A 20,845-nucleotide genomic window follows, 5' to 3' on the forward strand; every position below is an offset into this window, starting at 1 on the left:
TTGGAAAATGACAATGGTGGATCCACACCAGCAAGAGTTTTGTTAGCAGAGCTCAAGAGTTTCTAGTAAATGTACACTATTTTGGTGGAGAATGTGTCTAAGGAACTTAGATTGAAGGAGGTAGCTCTCAGATGAGAATCAATGGACAAATCCTGAAGAAAGATTGCCATTTTTAAAGTTGTTGTGATTGAAATCAATGCCATATATTGGCTATTCAATTTGCAGTTTATATGAACCACAATTTGACTGTTAGACCACATTCAATTAAATACTTTTGGTTGGGGGCGTGAAATTGATTATTAAAATAAATGTTATAAAGGTGAAACCCTGTTCATTGGTTATTATTATTGGTTTCTTCGATGCTTGGGGATCATTACAAAATTAGGGTTTGAACAGGATTGATCTAAGTTAGGATGTTAAGTGGATGTACTGGAACTTCCCAGAAGTGAAACAAACAAAATTTCACATTTACTTTTCTGCATTCATTGTGGAATCAACACAGCATCTTTGTTCCTCAGTCTTTTGTGGTAAGAGAGACCTTAGAACAGAGTGTCTTAGAACAGTTGACAAAGGCAATGGCTGAGAAAATGTTAGCCAGCTTAAAAATCAGGTGTTCAAAAGATTGATTCTCAAAGGACTTTCTCATCACATGAAGGTCAAGAAAAGACAGTTTAACTCGTGGTCAGGTCGAATTCATTTCAATTAACCAATAAAATTTGTTCATTCAAAATAGAGAGAAAAAAATTGGTAAGAAAAGTAAGAAGCTTAAATTCAAAGAATGACAAACTTTAAGTTGAAAGAGAAATGAAAAGTGAAAAAGGAGATATTAAAATTAGAAAGAGGCAAGATCAAAGCAAACAAATGTGTGTTGGCAGAGATAGGGAAGAATTACCTGAGACCAACTTGTTTTAGATGTTAATTAGTGATGGATATTCATATAAAGCTAAAATTTAAGTGAGGAAGGATTGAAAATATATTATGAGTCATTAGAGAAAATTTCTTTGAGTCTAAATTAATGTAAACAGTTCTGGACTATGCTCCCACAGAATGATCTTGGAGGAAAGGTTTTGGAGGAATACTTATCTCATTCAGAAGAGTATTCAGATGCCTATGACAGAATACCTGTGCAGTTCTCAATACCTTTTACTAAACTGATGCCAGCGACCCAAATATATAAATTCAGAAATTTGAGTTTGTTTGGAATTTACTACAGAGAAGGAAATGGTATTCAAGACAAGCCTTATGTCGATAAATGTTAGACAAGATTCTGAGAGCCTTAGGGAAGTGATGTTGATAGAACACTTCTGAAGAAGGGTCACTGGACCCAACATGTTAACCGTGCTTTCTCTCCACAGATGCAGCCAGACCTGCTGAGTTTCTACACCAGTAGTTGCAGGTGATTACAAACTGAACAACAAACTAATTGATAATAGGCTTCAACTTCGAAATGTCAAGAGAAATTGGAGAGAAAGAAAATATGAAAATAAAAAATAACACTGGCTCCATTGAGCAAGACAGCAACATTGAAGAAACAGGCACTTCTTCAGGTATTAAAAGAGGGGTTTGGAGCACCAGTTTGTTTTAAAGTGAGGAGCATGGTATTATTGTCATAAAAATATAGATGATGGATGAGTGGAGCTTGTTGAACATGAAAGATTTAATTCAGGATTTTGATAGACGTTATTTATCTGTTTCCTTGTCTGGAGTTAATTTCAAGTGAGACTTAGTAACTGTCCCTATTATCATTGGTGCAGTTAATAATTTGCCTGTTGAAAGTGGATTATTTGCTAGTAAGTGACGTGGTTCAGGATAATGTATTGGTAAATCAATGGTTTCAAGTGATCAGGCTGATGTTGCTGCAAATAAAGTTTTACAGGAAGGTTTTCCAAGACTATTCCCTGCTTGTTTTGTGGTTAGATCCTCAGCTTATAGAGCTAAAAATTAGGATTCAGTTGTTGCATAGTACATTTCAGACATGGGTTGGTTGAAACATTTGTCAAGGATATGGATGGAGATGTTGGTGTTAAGGACTCTTAGGCTAACAATGGTTCCTGACTTCAATGTAGTTTTCATGCAAACATGGACCAGAGAGCTTATTTCCAGAGTGGAGGTGAGAGTGATTGACCTTGATATTAAGGCCACATTTGACTAAATGAGTCATCAAGCAGCATGAAGACTCAATGGGCATTAAGGCAAAAACTCTCTGCTGGTTGGAGTTGTAACTAGCACAAAGGAAGACGGGTTTTGGTTGTTGGTCAATCATCCCAGCTCCAGTGCATCTCTGCTGGTGTACCTCACATGGGATCCTAGACCAAACCTTCATCAACTACTTCATCACTGACCTTCCCTCAATCATAAGATCAGAAGTGGGGGTGTTCACAGATGATTGCACAATGTTCATCAACATTTGTGAATCTTGAGGTACTGAAGCTGTATATGTGTAAATGGAGCAAGGCCTGAGAAATATCTAAACATGATGCTTTTAATGAAGAGATGGACCTTACTGGACTTCTCAGCTGATTCTGCTACAAATTGCACCATAGCCCACACATCACTCAGACCCCTGTAAGATTCCACCCACAGTCTTCTATTGGTTAGCTAGTCCTATGCTATATATTAACCCCCAACACCATGGACTCTTATATTCATCGCATTCCCTTCATCAACTTCTCCATTTCTGCACAAAAATATTCAGCTGGATTAGTCAGGTATGATCTACCTTTTACACATCTATGATGGCTCTCCTGAATTAACTCTCCAAGTGCCCATTGTTCTTTTATCTCTGATTATTGCCTGAAACCTTCCCAACAACAGACATTAAACTGACTGACCTGTAGTTACTAGTGATGTTCTTATTATACTATTTTTCAATAGGGATGCCATATTTGCCACTCTCCTATCTTCTAGCACCTTCCTGCATAAAGCAAACTTCGGAAGATTATGGGAAGCCCTTCCAATATAGTCACTCCCACTTCCTTTTTGAAATCCTTATGACACAAGGATGAAAAGAGTTGGTCAGTATATTCACAGTCTATCATAATGAGATGTTTTTGATCATTTACAGGCATCGGGACATCATGTTACAGCCGTACAAGACATTGGAAAGGCCAAATTTGCAATACTGCATACAGTTCTGGTTGCCTGCGATAAGAAGGATGTTATTATACTGGAAATGCTGAAAAAAGATTTACAAGGATGTTACCCAGACTGGAGTATTTCAGATATAAAAAGAAGCTGGATAGACTGGGAGTTTTTTCCCTGGAACATAGAAGGCTGAGGGGTGACCTTATAGAGGTCATAAAATCATGAGGGGCACAGATAAAGTGAATAGCCAATTTTTTTTTCCCCTAGGGTTGGGGAGTCCAAAACGAGGGGGCATAGGTTTAAGGTGAGAGGGGGAAAGATTTAAAAGGGATCTGAGAGGCTTCTCTTTTACACAGAAGGTGGTGCATTAAAAAAAACATGCTGCCAGAGGAAGTGATAGTGGTCCATACAATTACAACATTTAAAAGATATTTGGACAGGTACATGGATTGGAAAGATATAGACAGCCATGGGCCAAACACAGACAAATGGGACTAGTTCAGTTTAGGAAACCTAGTTAGTGGATGCGTTGGGCCAAAGGGCCTGTTTATGTGCTGTGTGACTCTGTGACTCTATTTCATGTGAGTGATGGTCACTCCTGATTTTGGGAAAGCAACGTGTGTTGCATATTTATAATTCTCTCCACAAACTGGGATTTTTGATTTTCCGGTGTGACCTAATCCTGGTACATGCTGGATAATACTGATTGAACTGTATAAAGTACAGCACTAACCAGCTGTAACCAAATTAATTTTGTACTTGAATTCTTTCAATATAACAATGTCTTCTGTAACCTGTACTGGCATCCAGGCCTGCTCTTTTCCATTTATTTTACAGGTATTTTATATCTCTGAATAGTAAGTTCCTAGCCCTCACAATTTATAATCTAGTAAGCACAATTTCTGTTATTACTCACATTCCCACATAGCTATCTGTGTTTGTTGATAGCCAAACTTATGAATTACACCTTTACACCTGTAAATGCACCTTTACATACATACATTCTAAACCTTAATATTTCTCATTATCTTTCTTAGTCTTCTCCTATAGTAACATTTTCTTGTGTTGTGCTATCAATACTTTATCAATACTTTTCCTCTTTGATATGCTTCTGCTCCTTCCATTGTCAATTTACTTTAAACCATCCTGAACTACATCTGTGAACCTCTCAGTGAGGACATTGGTTTCAGACCTTTTGAAACGTTGTCCCTTTTAAATAATTGCCTCCTGCCCCAAAATGCATCCCAATTTTCATAATTATGAAGTTCACACTCCTGCACCTTGCCTCAAGCTGCTCATTGATTCTTATTCTGTTTAGCATGTGGTACAATGAGTAATTATCATGTTTGACATTCTATTTTTTAATTTTCTCCCAATTTCCTGAAAGTCTGATTGTATAATCTCAGTACCTTTCCTCTCCCTCTGTTGTCAGTAAAAGTTCAAAAAGAAAATCCATTTTGTACAGTCAAGTAGGGATAGAAATGCTGATCGCACCATTGGTGTCATGTTCTGAGAATTTCATTTGAAAATTTGACAATAATTTTGACAGCATATAATAATAAAGCTATTAGAAATTAATTTTGATTAATTTTCAGAGATCTGAATTATTTTGATTATATAAAAAGAGCTGAATATACTTGAGAAAATAACATACAAAAGTTGGCCTTTGGAGATCGTTAAAAATGAATGTAGTTGCAGTAAAATTCAAACTGACAGCTGTTTAAGCTGAATGAAAGCATACCAGAAGGACCATTTAGATTCTGCCAGAATATGTTTGGATCAGATGGTATCATATTTCCTTGGGGGCCTGTGCATAATTGTCATAATTTTCAAAAATGTGGAAGACTTTGGAACCGATAAGACGGAGGGTTACATCTCCATAGGTAATTTATTCCATAATTGGAAAAATTGGGGTTTTTTTGGCAATGAATGTAAAATTATAGAATTTAGAAAAAGTGTTATCTTTTGTTTAATTTGATGGGCCTTTACATTATTTGTTCTGTGCTGAACTGAATAAAGCAATATGGAAAAAATTCTCTCTCATGAAGGGGAAAATCGCTTCTTTCACAAGATCAGCCGTTAACTCATCGACACAAGGCAAATGATGGTATTAGCTGTTAAAACCATCTTGTGGGGTGCATATAATAAAAGAGAATGAGTTCAGTGAAGAAGGGACCTAATATTTCATTGTGGAATTGGAAGAGCACTTTATCATTGTGAGTGTCTGCTGGTACTACTCTGTCATCAAATAGGTTGAGATAGCTGCATTGAGGGCTAGGTTCCTTGACTCCCTCTCACCTTGCCATTCATGATGACTCCTGTAGCTGCAGTGATGGATTGAAAATCCATGTGCATATTTGGTAGACACTGAGTGTGCTAGACCTGGAATTCACCAACATGTTAAAGGAAACAGCAAGATGCACAAATGCTGGTGCTAGCACAGGATTGATAACATTGTTGGATTCTTCCATTTGAGCGCCTCTGACAAACCTGCCTGATGTTCCTGTGTCTTTCTGTGCATTTTGATGAAGTTATCAATGGCTAAGAGAGTGGAATTGTGATCTGCCTGGGGCTGAGCAGATGCCTGGTTTCTGGAAGTCCTTAGCGAGTCAGATACCTGAGACGTTTCTTTCTCCACCAGCTGCGGAGAAGTGCTTACCAGATTGTGCCCCTCGAGTCTAATCCAGATAGAGTGCCCGTCGAAGTGAAGATTTCTGAGCTGCTGGAAGGTGCAAGTGAAAGCCTTGTCAGTGAATCAACTGAAGGTTCAGTGGTTTGTTCCTCAGAGGTGGGGGTACAGTTGAGGATTTCCAATGCTGACCTCTTTGCAGAGCTTTGCTGGCTGCTACTACTGATAAGATGGAACTAGTTGTTGAAATTCGATAACATTTCACAGAGATTAATAATGGTTAGCACTGGTATCAATGGAAGAGCAGCACAACACAACATAACAGACATATTGGGTTGACTCCCGCCTCCAGCTAAATCAGAATTTTCTCCATGTTTGGAGTGAGAAGCCTGACATCTAACACGCTCCCACTGTTCTTCGGCCTAGTTACAGACCAATTTCTTTACAAGGTGTCAAAGGGGAATGAATGAGTATAATGACTGGATTTTCAGTGTGGCAAGCTCACACAGATTAGCACTCCGCTCCGTCTTTTTTACAATAGGGAGAGAGCTCCATGTTTCTAAAAGTAGATACCTACTGGGGCTCTTTTGTAAATGCAGTGTTGTACTTTTGTTCTAATAGTTCTTTCATTGCAGAGAACTGTCAGAGAAAGGCAAAACATATCCCCTTAGCACAGCAGTCAGCTGCGGAATCCTGACATTTAAAGGTGCAGAATCACAGGCAGCCATATTGAAAACTGCTGTCAAATGATAAGTGCTAAAGTTAAGTGGTGGGTTTAATGCTAGGTGGGTAGGTGGTGTTGGCTGCCAGGTAAATAGGATGTTAGGTATGATAGGGTGCCAAAAGGATAAGGAGTAACTGACAGAAGGGTAGGATGTCAGATACCAATGTGCAAGGTGGCAAGGAGGCCAGCAAGATGTTATGATGTTTCGGTTATGTCGGAGCGGGCGTGAATATCAGGCCTGGGGGGGAAGTGGGGGAGGGGGTTGGAAGGGTTATGTGTCAGATGTTGGTGGATGTTGATTCTGGCAATGGAGGAAAGCCAGGACCTGGTTCTGGGAGAGGTTCGGGGTTGTGGGATTGTGTGGGCCATTTGAGTCCAGAATGAGGGAAGAGGGGCTGGAGGCAGGCTATGTCCAGAGTGGGGATTACTGCATGCAGCATGTTCAGAGCCAGGGAGTGTGTCCAGAGAGTGGGAAGGGTGGGAAATGACAGTCAGAGGCAGATCAGTTCCGGAATGGGAAAAGTGGTTACCAAGTCTCAGGCAGATCCCGAGAGAAGGAAAGGAGGCAGTGGATCTGCAGAAGCAAAACAGAGAGTGAAGGAAGATGGGAGAAAAAGTCTAAAAATGGGGATGGGGATGAGGGTCACTTATCCAGAATGTGACATGCACGTCAGGCTTCAAGGAAGAGAGAGGACTGTTAGTTTAAAGTCAGGGGGAGGTGTATCATTGAATCTGTATGGTGTGGAAGCAGGCCATTTGGCCCATTGAGTCCTCACAAATCCTTCAAAGTGCATCCGACTCCAGACCCACTCCAACCCTGCATTTCCCATGGTCGAAAAGTGTGATGCTGGAAAATCACAGCAGGTCAGGCAGCATCTGAGGAGCAGGTGAGTCACCGTTTCGGGCATAAGCCCTTCATCAGCCCTTCATTCCTGAAGAAGGGCATATCTCCTGCTCCTCAGATGCTGCCTGACCTGCTGTGTTTTTCCAATGCCACACTTTTCGACTCTGACTCTACAGCATCTGCAGTCCTCACATTCTCTCAGTCATTGCATTTCCCATGGCTAATTCACTAAGCCTGCACATCCCTCTACACTATAGGCAATTTAGCATGGCCAATTCACCTAATCTGCATATCTTTGGACTGAAGGAGGGAATCGGAGTACCTGAAGGAAATCTACGCAGGCATAGGGGGAATGTGCAAACTCCACACAGACAGTCACCCGAGGCTGGAATCAAATCTGGGTCCCTGGTGCTGTGAGGCAGCAGTGCTAACCATTGAGCCTCCGTGCCACCCCAGGTATAGTTAGGTGTGGGTGAACTAAGCATGGGATCAGTTGAATAATTACTCAGGAGTTAGACCTGAGTATTTAGTACTGTAATATTTCTTGAGTAACTGCAGCAAACCTTTATTAACTTGCATCTATTGGACCAAGAGTGTACTGATTTATCAAATATTCCTGATAATGAAGAGGTCCACATAATCAATGTAAAAAACACACAATAAGTAATAGAAATGTAATACAGGGGATATACATATCACTGTTTTACTTTATTTACAGGACAAATCACTTAAATAATAAAGGCAACTTTACCTTAAATAAAACTTATCGACAGAGAGCCTTCTCGCTCACACCCTCAGCTGACTACTCAGACATTGTGGTGGACCATGGTATTTGAGGAGGAATTGACACAAAATTGGATCAATGATTGATATTTCATGTGTCCATTTGATTGAATAAGTATATTTACATTGAGGTAAATAAATTTTCAAAACTGTAATAATTGGACGGGATAATACATTCAACTTTGCAGATTTGTGTTACATGCATTTTACCAGTTTATCAAGAGTGCCACTTCATAAGGTGTCAGTTAAAACAAAGTTTGCTGTATTTACTTAATTTCATTGGAAATTCTACTGTTTAAATAAAGACTTCTTAAGTGTAGAGGAATTGTCCAGCAGAATCTTCAAAGTCTGCCACAATAGGAATTCCACAGAGTCCCCAGGTGTAACTCCATTCTGCACTGGTATAGTGAAAGTCAGGCTATTGGAAAATCCAGGCCTTTATATCATAGACAGCAGATTGCACTTACGTTCTGCTTCTGCCCTTACATCTGATAATGGTTGTTGTGTCATCTTCAATGCATCACCCTTGTGCAGTGTCACAGGTGGTCATGCAGTGCAAACTGCTTTGGCCAAGTACATGGGTCAGTGGTGACTTTGAGACCATCCCTTATTTTGAATCCCCTGGATGGTTTGTAGAACACAATGACATTTATGAATAGTAGTTAATGGACAGAAGCTCTTCAATTAATTTGCTTTCTTTGCATCATCTTTAAATTGATGTGTATTTCTAACTGTTGAGTAGCACAGCAACAAAAATACCTTAGAGCATTCACATATCAGTGTGTGTGCATCTTGAACTGCAATAGAGTTCTAATCTTACACCGTTTCCATGCTCACACATGGGTGCTGCTGTTCAAATATTAATAGCTATGGCTGACCTCTTTTCTTTTCACCCTAGAGGGATCTTGCCAACGCAGCCTTCTTCCTACATCACTACATCAATCTGTTTTATAATCATATCTCAGGATAAAGTTATGTCATGCAGTTTCTTGTGGTTAATAATTTCCATATCATCAAACGCCAAGCAGATCCTCTTGAAAGTCTCCAAGGGGGAATGGAATTGTAAATTGTTGCCTGTTAAAGTCTGAAGAGATTGCATCTGACTGTACATAATCTTGAGGAGCATCATATTTCTTCAGGCTCCACAGCCCTAGTTATGTTTCAGTACCAATTCTTTTCTGTTTCCACATTTAATGTAGCCTGACTAATCCTTGTCATTGGTTTGGTTTTGTCAACACCAGGTTCTTCACTGCAATGATCCTGCCAAATCTCCCTGTTAAACTGTTCAACCAATCTCCCTAAGGTTTATGCGTCTCTGACAGAGTGATTGTGCTTATTCTACGATTTCACAAAATCCTTATTGTGTAATCTATGTAATATGACTGCAAGCTCAGCAACATGTGCCTATGCTGACATTTTATGAAATACCGTTGTTAATTCTGCTTAACTATAGCAGAAAGCCTTTCTATAGAATCAGCAGGATTATTCCACATGCAATCTAATGCTCCTGAGATGGGGTAATCTGTATTAAACACTGCTTAATTGTTTTCATGTTCTCAGTGTTTAAAAAATAAATTAACAATGCACTGAGTTTTGATAAACTCATTATCCTGCAATGAATATGCAATTCTTATAAAGTTTCTGAGATTGAGACTTCCCTCCATAAGGCTACAGTATCTATTTGAGTTAAGCATCGAATCCTAACTGGCACAAATTGAACTAACTTGAACATTTTTTAAAAGTCAAATTTACCCCATGATGCGCAAGTTTGGAGGTTAGTGTATTATAAAGTAATGTGAGTGTATTTACGGATATTGGTAATGAGTGCTCATGAGTGTAGGAAGAGGCAATAGACCAGATGAATGAAGAGTTGGAGCAGGAGGGAGAGCTTTAGATGCCTGGATCATTGGGTTTATTTCTGGGCAAGATGAGACTGGACAGGTCTGACAGATTACACAGAACGGGATCAACACCCTTTGCAGTGGTTCGCGAATGCCGTTAGTGGGTTTTTAAACTAATTTGGCAGGGGAATGGTATACAGAGTGGAGGTATAAAAGGGGGTGAAGAAGAAGAAGGAGGAGGAGACAGGCAGCTCAATGTTCCAGAGTATAAAAGTGGGGGTAGAGTTAGAATTAGAATTAGCTTTATTGTCACATTTTCTCAAATCAGTACAGTGAAAAGTGTACAAGTCGCTGCTTAAGGCACCATCTTAGGTAGAAAGATTTTCCATAAGACCATAAGGGACCATAATGCTTAGGAGTGAAAGTAAGGTCATTCGGCCCATCCAGTCCATTCCACCATTTAATAATGGCTGATGGACATTTCAACTCCACTCAACCGCACTCTCCATATAGCCCTTAGTTCCGTGCGAGATCAAGAATTTATCAATCTCTGCCTTGAAGACATTTAACACCCTGCCCTCCACTGCGCTCCATGGCAAAGAATTCCCCAGGCCCACCACTCTCTGCCTGAAGAAATGTCTCCTCATTTCTGTTCTAAATTGACCCCCTCTAATTTGAATGCTGTGCCAATGGTTCCTAGTCTCCCTCCCTAACGGAAACAACTTCCCAGTGTCCACCCTTTCTAAGCCATGCATTATCTTGTAATCTTCTATTAGATCTCCCCTCAATCTTCTAAACTCTAATGAATACAATCCCAGGATCCTCAGCCGTTTATCATATGTTAGGCCTACCATTCCAGGGATCATCCATGTGAATCTCTGCTGGACACGGTCAATTGCCACTATGTCCTTCCTGAGGTGTGGGACACAAAATTGGACACAGTATTCTAAATGGGGCCTAACTAGAGCTTTATAAAGTCTCAGAAGCACATCGCTGCTTTTATATTCCAACATTCTTGAGATAAATTACAACATTATATTTGCTTTCTTAATCATGGACTCAACCTGCAAGTTAACCTTAATGAATCCTGGACTAGCACTCCCAGATCCTTTAGTACTTTGGTTTTATGAATTTTCTCACTGTTTAAAAAATAGTCCATGCCTGTATTCTTTTTTCCAAAGTGCAAGACCTCGCATTTGCTCACATTGAATTTCCTGGACCACTCTCCTAAACTGTCTAAATCTTCCTGCAGTCTCCCCACTGCCTGTCCACCTAACTTCGTATCATTGGCGAACCTCACCAGAATGTCCCCAAGTCCCTTTGTCCAGATCATTAATACATAAAGTGAACAGCTGAGGTCCCAATACTGAACCCTGCAGGACACCACATGTCACCTGCTGCCATTCCGAAGAAGAACCTTTTATCTCAACTCTCTGCCTTCTTTCAGACAGCCAATCCCCACTCCATGCCAGTAGCTCACCTCAAACACCATGGTCCCTCATGTTATTCAGCAGCCTCCCATGAGGGACCTTATCAAAGGCCTTTTGGAAGTCTAGATAGATAACATCCACTGGTTTACCCTGGTCTAACCTACTTGTTACCTCTTTAAAGAATTCTAACAGGTTTGTCAGGCATGATCTCCCCTTAATAAATCCATACAGATTTGTTCTAATCTGACCTTGCACTACCAAGAATTTAGAAATTTCATCCTTAATGATGGATTTTAGAATTTTACCGAGGTTAGGCTAATCGGCCTATAATTTTCTATCTTTTGTCTTGATCCTTTCTTGAACAAGGAGGTTACAACAGCAATTTTCTAATCATCTGGGACTTTCCCTGATTCCAGTGATTTTTGAAAGATCACACCAATGCCTCCGCTATTTCCTCAGCCACCTCCCTCAGAACTCGAGGATGTAGCCCATCAGGGCCAGGAGATTTATCCATTTTTAGACTTTTTAGCTTTTCTAGAACTTTCTCTTTTGAAATGGCTACCATACTCAACTCTGCCGCCTGACTCTCCTTAATTGTTGGGACCTTACTCACGTCTTCCATTGTGAAGACTGACACAAAGTACTTATTAAGTTCTGCAGCTATTTCCTTATCTCTCAGCACTAGCCTTCCAGCATCAATTTGGAGAAGGCCTATGTCTTATTTTGCCTCACTTTTGTTTCTTATGTATTGAAATAAACTTTTACTATCATTTCTAATATTATTGGCTAGCCTACCTTCATATTTGATCCTCTCCTTCCTTATTTCTCTCTTTGTTATCCTCTGTTTGTTTTTGTAACTTTCCCAAACTTCTGATTTCCCAGTGCTCTAGCCACTTTATAGGCTGTCTCTTTTTCTTCGATACATTTCCTGACTTCCTTTGTCAGCCATGGCTGTCTAATTCCACCGCCCCGCCACCCTCCCAAAATAAACTTTCTTTTTTTTGGGATGAACCTCTGTACTGTGTCCTCAATTGCACCCAGAAACTCCTGCCATTGTTGCTCTACTGTCTTCCCCACTAGGCTCTACTTCCAGTCGATTTTCATCATTTCCTCTCTTATGCCCCTGTAATTACCTTTCCTTAAATGTAACAACATTACATCTGATTTTGCCTTCTCTCTTTCAAACTGCAGACTGAACTTTGCCATAGTATGATTGCTGCCTCCTAAGTGTTCCACGGCTTTAAGATCTTTCTCAAGTCTGGCTCATTACATAGCACTAAGTCCAGAATAGCCTGCACCTTGTGGACTCCATCGCAAGCTGTTCCAAAAGACCATCCTGTAAGCATTCTATGAATTCCTTTTCTTTGGATCCACCAGCAACATTATTCACCCAGTCCACCTGCATATTGAAGTCCCCCATGATCACCATGACCTTGCCTTTCTGACATGCCCTATCTATTTCCCGGTACATTTTGCACCCCTGGTCCTGATCACTGTTGGGAAGTCTGTACATAACTCCCATTATGGTTTTTTTGCCTTTGTGGTTCCTCAGCTCCACCCACATAGTCCACATCATCTGACCCTCTGTCATTCAGGGCCATAGATTTAATTTCATTCTTAACTAACAAGGTTTTGTGATTTACACATGAAAGAAGTGAAACTATCATGGTATTCGAACAGATGAAAGACACAACAGACAATCAAGGTATTTTTCAATGTATAATTTCAGTTACATCACACTGTAAATTATTGCTATAAATTCTGTGCCTTACAATTGTGTCCTCCACAATCACCTGATGAAGGAGCGGCGCTCCGAAAGCTAGTGCTTCCAATTAAACCTGTTGGACTATAACCTGGTGTTGTGTGATTTTTAAACCCCAGTCCAACACCGGCATCTCCAAACCTTGTAAATCCTTGGGTGTTTAACTGCCTGTCTTGAACACCCTGCAACCTCATCTTTATGATGCCTACCACATCATAATCATTCATGATGATTTGTGCTGTTAATTCATCTACTTTGTTATGAATACTACGAGCATTCAGATAAAGTGTCTTAATGCTAACTTTCTTATTCTCATGATATCCAACATCTCTAGTAATATGTCCTAAGTTATCCTCCCTTTTTGCTTCATTCCTAGTCTACCTTGAACTTAAACCCTGTGCACATGCTAACCTGCTGCTTATCTTTCTACGTAACCCCATATTCCCTGTCACTTTCCCTTTCTCTTCCCCCTGACTCACAAGTTTAAAGTCCTAGTGACCACCCAAAGATTTGAACGCCACATCTACTGCTAATTAGACAGGCACTTTAACAACTAACCCATTGCAACACCCTGCAGTTACAATTCTTGGAAAAATAGAGAAGTAAAAAAGTCCAGCATTGCAGATTTTAGGGATAAATTATAAATTATAATAATTATTATATTGTAAATAAATTAGGAATAAATAAAAAGAGAAAGTGATGTTGCAATACTGATCAAGAGTCAATAACTGCAGTAAGGAGGGATGAAACTCAGAATACTTCTCAAATTAGACTATTTGAGTACCAAAAAACCAAAAACAAAGGGGTCTATCACTTTGCTGGGATGTGCTATAGATCTCAAAACAGTCAGGGAGACAGAGGAAGACAGATATGTAGGTGAATCTCAGAGAAGTGTAAAAATAAGGGTGTAATAATAGTGGGGATTTCAAATTTCCCAATGTTAGTTGGGATAAACAAATTGCCAAAGGCTTAGAGAGGGTTGGAGTGCAGCAGGCACTTCCTTTTTTGATGTAATTTGTTGGTTATTCAGCACAGCATCATTACCAAGTTGATGCACATATTTTGACCAGGACTGAGATAGAGCCGATGATAGGGCTGTTGAGGATGCAGCTTCCATTGCTCATGCTGGTTTGGCGTCCTCTAGAATAGTCTAGACAGGATGCACCTTAGCATCCTGGCATGCTGTACTCTGTAAACTTGGAGCAAGCAATGAGATGATATGCTAGATGCTAAGGAGCAGGAAGAACATAAACAACTTTCCAAAGAGGAGGTCAATGACAATGGGGAGGAGGAAGGTCTGCTTGTGTCTGACAGAGATCACCTTCCTTGGGTACTGGAAGCCAGGCAGGACTTCATCGATAGTTCCAGTAAATGAAAGCTGGGCAAAAAAGACTATCATGGACTATAGAACAGGCTTGGAGCCAATGCCTGCATTTGGTTTGCATTATGAGGCAAACTGCAGACTCTATTGGTTTTGTTTGTGTTTGCTTTTTGCTGCTGTAAATTACAGCTCATGTTTAGAATTGTCTGATTGCTTACTTGAATGTGATGTTCCCGACTGGACAATGACAAAGTGCAGGTCTCCAGTGGGCACTGGCGACAGAGTCGTGGCGTTTAGATGGGATATAGTAAAGGATAGGTAAACTGTGAGACCCAGTGGTTATAAAATGAAGAGGGTGAAAGAATGGAATTGTATATGCCACGGAGTATGGGCTATATTGGCAGTGTGCTGTCAACAGGATGGCTTTGTGAGTACTGTGCAATGGTGTTGCTGGTAACCTTGTCCAGGTGCACAGTGGCCCTTAACAGTTGACATGGTCTCAAAGGATGCCAGTCTTTCCCTGGATATCAGGTGAGTGCTGAGTTGTTCTGGAAAAGGTACGGTATATGGTAAGATTACGATCAAATTAGATGTGAGGGACGCCATAGGTAGATAGTTAATGAGGGTGGTTTGGTAAGATATGGCTCGAAATCTCACTCAGCCTCACAATGAGAAACCTCCAAATAAAGTGACACAATTTATATTTAGCCAACAAAAAAAATGTAAGATTCAACCCCACATGTTGATTTATGGAGTTACTTTGTAAATAAAATCTCTAGATGCATTAAGTAAAGACATCAGTACAAGGATATGTACTGTAAGTGTGGAATAGAGGCAAATGGGGTGGCATGGTGGCTCAGTGGTTAACACTGCTGCCACACAGCACAAGGGACCTGGGCTCGATCCCTGCCTTGGGTAACTGTGTGGCGTTTGCACATTTTCCCCATGTCTATGTGGGTTTTCTCGGGGTGTTCTGGTTTCCTCCCACAATCCAAAGATGTACAGGTCAGATGGATTGGCCATGCTAAATTGCCCAGTGTTAGATGCATTAGTCAAGTGTATATGTAGGGGAGTGGGTTACTCTTCAGAGGGTTGGTGTGGACTTATTGAGCTGAATGGCCTGTTTCTACACTGTAAGGAATCCAAATAAAAGTAGAAATGATGTACAGATGTAACCACATGACAAGAGTGTAAAATTGTTCATGCCAGAAATTTGTAGTGCAGAGAGCTCTCTGTAAGTAGTTCTGTTCCCTGATGCTTTTATCTGTTTACTTTCCACTCTGTAAATTACTTTTTTGGAATCCAGTCTTAGCAGTGGCTCCTAGCCTTGCCTAGAAAGTGTTGTGAAAGCTGTTGACCTGAAAGAACAGGTAGTACGCCTGTGAGCCTCAGTGCACATTAAGTAATCATTCATATTGCCTGCCTGGAGGCAAAATAGACCTCCTGTGCCAAGCAGTAGTGAAAAGGAGGGTATAAAATTAGAAAAGATGATTTTGCAAGAGACTAGAAAAAGCATAAAAACAGCTACCTGAAGGTTTAGATCATGATATTGTAAAACTCATCTCCTGTGAACTTACATGACATGGTTGATGTTATGTGGTGAATTTCTTTCATTTGTATAACTTTATATGCTGTCAGAACCTCATCTTAGTCAACATTGTCACACACAGGTATAGACAATTCCTAGAGATTGCTACATTCGAGCCCTAATGATGATTGCAACATTTGTCTATTCCAAAATATTAATTGCATTCAATTTTGCCTCATATCAAAGGCAGAGTTTGTTGCAAGGTTTTCAATAGATAACTCTGAACAGTTTCGATTCCACCCTTGGGCAACTGTATGGAGTTTGCACATTACATAGAACATTGAACATTACAGCGCAGTACAGGCCCTTCAGCCCTTGATGGTGCGCCCACCTGTTGAACCAATCTGAAGCCCATCTAACCTACACTATTCCACTTTTGTCCATATGTCTATCCAAGGACCACTTAAATGCCCTTAAAGTTGGTGAGTCTACTATGGTTGCAGGCAGTGCGTTCCATGCCCCTACTACTCTGAGTAAAGAAACTACCTCTGACATCTATTATATATCTATCACCCCTCAATTTAAAGCTATGCCCCCTCATGCTAGCCATCACCATCTGAAGAAAAAGGTTCTCACTGTCCACTCTTTCTAACCCTCTGATTATCTTATCTGTATCAATTAAGTAATCTCTCAACCTTCTACTCTCCAATGAAAACAGCCTCAAGTCCCTCAACCTTTCCTTGTAAGATCTCTCCTCCATACTGGGCAACATCCTAGTAAATCTCCTCTGAATTCTTTCCAAAGCTTCCACATCCTTCTTACAATGCAGTGACCAGAACTGCACACAATACTCCAAGTGCAGCCACACCAGAGTTCTGTACAGCTGCAACATGACCTCATGGTAATGAAACTCAATCCCTAATAAAAACTAACACACCATATGCCTTCTTAACAACCTTATCACCCTGGTTGGCAACTTTCAGGGATCTATGTACATGGACACCAAGATCCCTCTGCTCATCTACACTACCAAAAATCTTACCATTAGCCCAGTACTATGCATATCTGTTGCTCCTTCCAAAGTGAATCACCTCACACTTTTACACATTAAACTCTATTTGCCACCTCTCAGCCCAGCTCTGCAGCTTATCTATGTCCCTCTGTAACCTACAATATCCTTCTGCACTATCCACAACTCCACAGACCTTAGTGTCATCCGTAAATTTACTAACCCATCCTTCTACGCTCTCATCCAGGTCATATATAAAAATGTCAAACAACAGTGGACCCAAAACAGATCCTTGCAGTACACCTTTAGTAGCTGAACTCCAGGATAAACATTTCCCATCAACCACCACTCTCTGTCTTCTTTCAGCAAGCAAATTTCTGATCCAAACCACTAAATCATCGTCAATCCCATGTATCCGTATTTTGTGCAATAGTCTACCGTGGGGAACCTTATCAAATGCCTTACTGAATTCCATATACAACACATCAACCGCTTTACCCTCATCCACCTATTTGGTCACCTTCTCAAAGAACTCAATAAGGTTGGTGAGGCACAACCTATCCTTCACAAAACCTATTCCTTCCTGGATGATTATAAATCCTATCACTTACAACCTTTTCCAACACTTTACCCACAACTGAAGTAAGGCTCATTGGTCTATAATTACCAGGGTTGTCTCAACTCTCTTTCTTAAACAAGGGAACAACATTTGCTATCCTCCATTCTTCTGGCACTACTCCTGTAGACAATGACGACATAAAAGATCAAAGCCAAAGGCTCGGCAATCTCCTCCCTGGCTTCCCAGAGAATCCTGGAATTAATCCCATCCGACCCAGGGGACTTATCTATTTTTACACTTTCTAGAATCGCTAACACATCCTCCTTGCAAACCTCAATCTCATATCGTCTTGTAGCCTGTATCTCAGTATTCCCTTCGACAGCATTTTTTTTTTCTAGTGTGAATACTGATGAAAAATATTCATTTAGCACTTCTCCTATCTCCTCTGACTCCATGCAAAACTTCCCACGACTATCCTTGACTAGCCCTATTCTTACTTTGTCAATCTTCTATTCCTAATATACCTATAGAAAGTCTTAGGGTTTTCCTTGATCCTATCCGCCAACGAATTCTTCTTAACTCTTTCTCTGGGTCTTTCCTAGCTAACTTGTAACATTCTTTCTGGGTCTGTGTGGGTTTCTTCCAGGTGCTCCAGTTTCCTCCCACAGTCCAACGATGTGCAGGTTCAATGGATTGGCCATGCTAAATTGCCCATGCTGTCCAGGGATGTGCAGGCTAGGTGGGTTAGTCATGGGAAATGCAGGGTTACAGGGATAAGGTGGGGAGATGGGTCTGGGTGGGATGTCTTCCGTTGGTCAGTGTTGACTTGATGGGCTGAATGGCCTGCTTCCATGCTGTGGAGATTCTATGAATGGTTCAGGGGTCACTTAGAACATAGAACATAAAAAATACAGCGCAGTACAGGCCCTTTGGCCCTCGATGTTGCGCCGATCCAAGCCCACCTAACCTACACTAGCCCACTATCCTCCATATGCCTATCCAATGCTTGTTTAAATGCCCATAAAGAGGGAGAGTCCACCACTGCTACTGGCAGGGCATTCCATGAACTCACGACTCGCTGAGTAAAGAATCTACCCCTAACATCTGTCCTATATGTACCACCCCTTAATTTAAAGCTATGCCCCCTCGTAATAGCTGACTCCATACGTGGAAAAAGGTTCTCATGGTCAACCCTATTTAAACCCCTAATCATCTTGTACACCTCTATCAAGTCACCCCTAAACCTTCTTTTCTCCAATGAAAACAGCCCCAAGTGCCTCAGCCTTTCCTCATACGATCCTCCTACCATATCAGGCAACATCCTGGTAAACCTCCTCTGCATCCTTCCTATAGTATGGCGACCAAAACTGCACACAATACTCCAGATGCGGCCGCACCAGAGTCTTATACAACTGCAACATGACCTCAGGGCTCCGGAACTCAATTCCTCTACCAATAAAAGCCAGTACGCCATATGCCTTCTTCACCGCACTATTTACCTGGGTGGCAACTTTCAGAGATCTGTGTACATGGACACCAAGATCCCTCTGCTCATCCACACTACCAAGTATCCAACCATTAGCCCAGTACCCCATCTTCTTGTTACTCTTACCAAAGTGTATCACCTCACACTTACCTACATTGAACTCCATTTGCCACCTTTCTGCCCAGCTCTGCAACCTATCTTTATCCCGCTGTAACCTGACACATCCTTCCTCATTGTCAACAACTCCACCGACTTTCGTATCATCCGCAAACTTGCTCACCCAACCTTCTAGCCCCTCCTCCAGGTCATTTATAAAAATGACAAACAGCAATGGTCCCAAAACAGATCCTTGTGGAACACCGCTAGTAACTGCACTCCAAGATGAACCTTTACCATCAACTACTACCCTCTGTCTTCTTCCAGCCAGCCAATTCCTAATCCAAACCTCCAACTCACCCTCCGTATTTTTTGCAGTAGCCTACCATGGGGAACCTTATCAAACGCCTTACTAAAATCCATATACACCACATCTACCACTTTACCCTCATCTACCTCCTTAGTCACCTTCTCAAAGAATTCAATAAGGTTTGTGAGGCATGATCTGCCCTTCACAAAACCATGCTGACTATCCTTGATCACATTATTCCTATCCAGATGTTCATAAATCCTATCCCTTACAATTCTCTCTAAGACTTTGCCCACAACAGAAGTGAGACTCACCGGTCTATAGTTACTAGGGTTATCCCTACTCCCCTTCTTGAACAAGGGAACCACATTTGCTATCCTCCAATCTTCTGGCACTATTCCTGTAGACAACGAGGACATAAAAATCAAGGCCAATGGGTCTGCAATCTGCTCCCTTGCTTCCCAGAGAATCCTAGGATAAATGCCATCAGGACCAGGGGACTTATCTATTTTCACCCTTTCCAGAATTTCCAACGCCGCTTCCCTACATACCTCAAAGCCGTCCATTCTAATTAATTGTGACTCAATATTCACATCGGCAACAATGTCCTGTTCCTGAGTGAATACTGACGAAAAGTATTCATTCAGTGTCTCCCCAATCTCTTCAGCCTCCACACGCAACTTCCCACTACTATCCTTGACTGGACCTATTCCTACCCTAGTCATTCTTTTATTCCTGACATACCTATAGAAAGCCTTAGGGTTTTCCCTAATCCTATCAACTAAGGACTTTTCATGTCCCCTCCTTGCTGCTCTTAGCTCTCTCTTCAGATCCTTCCTGGCTACCTTATAACTCTCAATCGCCCCAATTGAACCTTCACGCCTCATCTTTACATAGGCCGCCCTCTTCCATTTAACAAGGGATTCCAATTCCTTATTAAACCATGGCTCCCTCACACGACCCTTTCCTCCCTGCCTGACAGGTACATACTTATCATGGACACTCAATAGTTGCTCCTTGAACAAGCTCCACATATCAATTGTGCCCATGCCTTGAAGCCTACTTTTCCAAGCCATGCATCCTAAGTCGTGCCTCACCGCATCATAATTTCCCTGCCCCCAGCTATAACTCTCGCCCTGCAGTGCACACTTATCCCTCTCCATCACTAGAGTAAAAGTCACTGAATTGTGGTCACTGTCCCCAAAGTGCTCACCTACCTCCAATTCTAACACCTGGTGTGGTTCGTTACCCAGAACCAAATCCAGTATGGCCTCACCTCTTGTTGGCCTGTCTACATATTGTGTCAGGAAACCCTCCTGCACACATTGGACAAACACCGACCCATCTAACGAACTCGAGCTATAGCTTTCCCAGTCAATATCTGGAAAGTTAAAGTCCCCCATAACAACCACCCTATTACTTTCACTCTTCTCCTGAAT

The sequence above is a fragment of the Chiloscyllium plagiosum genome, unplaced genomic scaffold, assembly GCF_037043375.1.
Source record: "Chiloscyllium plagiosum isolate Xiang-an unplaced genomic scaffold, Cpla_swu_hap1 HiC_scaffold_4, whole genome shotgun sequence".
Taxonomy (NCBI): Eukaryota; Metazoa; Chordata; class Chondrichthyes; order Orectolobiformes; family Hemiscylliidae; genus Chiloscyllium; species Chiloscyllium plagiosum.